This window comes from Babylonia areolata, chromosome 9, assembly GCF_041734735.1.
Source record: "Babylonia areolata isolate BAREFJ2019XMU chromosome 9, ASM4173473v1, whole genome shotgun sequence".
NCBI lineage: Eukaryota > Metazoa > Mollusca > Gastropoda > Neogastropoda > Buccinidae > Babylonia > Babylonia areolata.
This window is the reverse complement of record NC_134884.1, coordinates 32,056,458-32,058,957: the sequence shown is the minus strand read 5'-3', so window position 1 is coordinate 32,058,957 and position 2,500 is coordinate 32,056,458. Positions and strand designations below refer to the sequence as shown.

The window sequence follows — 2,500 nt, the reverse complement described above, 5'->3', positions numbered from 1 at the left end:
TCCCTACTTCCCACCCACTCCCTCCCTCCTTCCCTCCTTCCCTGTGTCTGTCTCTGTTTTTCTCCCTACTTCCCTCCCACTCCCTCCCTCCTTCCCTGTGTCTGTCTCTGTTTTTCTCCCTACTTCCCTCCCACTCCCTCCCTCCTTCCCTGTGTCTGTCTCTGTTTTTCTCCCTACTTCCCACCCACTCCCTCCCTCCTTCCCTGTGTCTGTCTCTGTTTTTCTCCCTACTTCCCTCCCACTCCCTCCCTCCTTCCCTGTGTCTGTCTCCAAGTCTGTTTTTCTCCCTCCCTCCCTCGTTCCCTGTGTCTGTCTCTGTTTTTCTCCCTACTTCCCTCCCACTCCCTCCCTCCCTTCCTCTGTCTCTCTCCCCCCTTCCTCTTACGGTTTTCTCTTACTCCTTCCTCCTCCTCCCCCCACCCTCTCTCTCTCTCTCTATCCCCCCACCCCACCCCCTAATGTCTCTCTGTCACCTCCATCTGTCCCTCCCTCCCTCCCTCAGTCTGCCCCTCTCCCTTCCTCTCTTCCTCCTCCCTCTCTCTCTATCCCCCCACCCCACCCCCTAATGTCTCTCTGTCACCTCCGTCTGTCCCTCCCTCCCTCCCTCCCTCAGTCTGCCTCTCTCCCTCTCTCTGTCTTCTCTTCATCCTTCCTTCCCTCCCTTCTCTCTCTCTCTCTCTCTCTCTCTCGTACTCTCTCTCTATCTCTTCCCCCCAATCCTACTCTCTATCATTTCCGTCTGAACCCCTCCTCCCTCCTCCCACACTGCATAAATCATGGCATGATGCAACTAATCGCTGCCGGTGAGAAACGACGACAATGTAAACATTGTTACAGGTCCCAGGTGTGGGGAAAAAAAAAAAAAAAAAAAAAAAAAGAGTGAGAAAAAAGGGGGAAAAAAATCTTCCTGGGCTGTCACGCATGTGATTCATGGTAATCAATACTGATGAAGTCAGCGTTGCTTAAAAAAAACACACACGCACACGCACACGCACACACACACACGCACACGCAAACTCGCAGACACTCACACACACACACACACACACACACGTGTACACTCACACACACACACACATGCACACACGTGAGCGCCTTTGCCGGACAGCCACAGAACCAGGGGAACCAGGCAGCCAAGAGTGTAAAACAACACAGTCTCTTGACTGCCAGGCAGCCACCCACTGACAGAGACCCTGCACAACTGTCATGGTGGTCAGCCATCCTCCTTTGTTATTGTTATTATTATTATTGACTCACTTGTGTAAACAAAGTGAGTCTATGTTTTAACCCGGTGTTCGGTTGTCTCTGTGTGTGTGTGTCCGTGTGTCTGTGTGTCCATGGTAAACTTTAACATTGACATTTTCTCTGCAAATACTTTGTCAGTTGACACCAAATTTGGCATAAAAATAGGAAAAATTCAGTTCTTTCCAGTCATCTTGTTTAAAACAATATTGCACCTCTGGGATGGGCACAAGAAAATTAAAAAAGAAGCCTAATTATATGCAAACTGCATTTACTGTTATATTTATATTTTTTGTATTCTCTAAACTTGGCACTTTGATCTCATGTTCTGACACAACAACAAGAGCAGTCATTATTATCATTTTTTGTTCAAACGGGAACTTCTTTTGCTAAGAATGGAATTTTTTATTTATTTTGTAAACGTTTTGGTGCAGATAGTAAACAAGGGAAATTACTCTGTAATTAATGCTAGGGGACTTAATTTATCACAAGTGAGTCTTGAAGGCCTTGCCTCTCTTGTTTTAATTATTATTATTATTATCATCATCATCATCATTATTATTATCATTACTGTTGTTGTTGTTGTTATTATTATATAATATTACTATTACTACTATTTATTATCATTATCATTGCTATGGTTATTGCTATCATTATCACTGTTACTATCATTATCTATTATTATTATGATTGTTCTTTGTCACGTTACTATTTATTATTACAGTTACCACTACTATCAGGAGGGAAGTGGCAGAAGGAGGGTTAGGACGCTCGTCTGCGAATACAGAGTCCATTAGGGTCTGGGTTCAAATCCTGCTCTCGCCCTTTCTCCCAAGTTTGACTGGAAAAATCAAAACGGAGTGTCTAGTCATTTGGATGAGATGACAAACCCAGGTCCCCGTGTGCAGCACGCACTTGGCCGCACTGAAAAAGAACCCGTGGCGACAAGAGCGTTGTCCTCTGGCAAAATTCTGCAGAAGAAATCCACAGTAATAGGTACACAAGCATGTGTGTGTGTGTGTGTGTGTGTCTGTGTGAGTGCGTGCGTGCGTGCATGCATGTGTGCGTGTCTGTGTGTGTGTGTGTGTCTGTGTGTGTGTGTGTGTGTGTGTATGTGTACATGCACTCAAGGTCTGCCCAAGCACATTCGGTAACGCAGCTGGTCAGGCATTCTATCTGTCTAGCAGATGTGGCGCAGCGTGTTATACACGGAACTGTCCGATCGCAGTGACGCCTCCTCGAGAAACTGAAACTCAAA

The 2,500-nt window shown here is 46.0% G+C and overlaps 1 protein-coding gene across 1 annotated transcript in view; it reads right to left on the bottom strand.

The window, feature by feature from the left end:
- LOC143285396 (piezo-type mechanosensitive ion channel component 1-like) overlaps nt 1-2,500 on the bottom strand; it is a 213,963-nt gene that overhangs the window by 136,888 nt on the left and 74,575 nt on the right. The window lies entirely within an intron of this gene.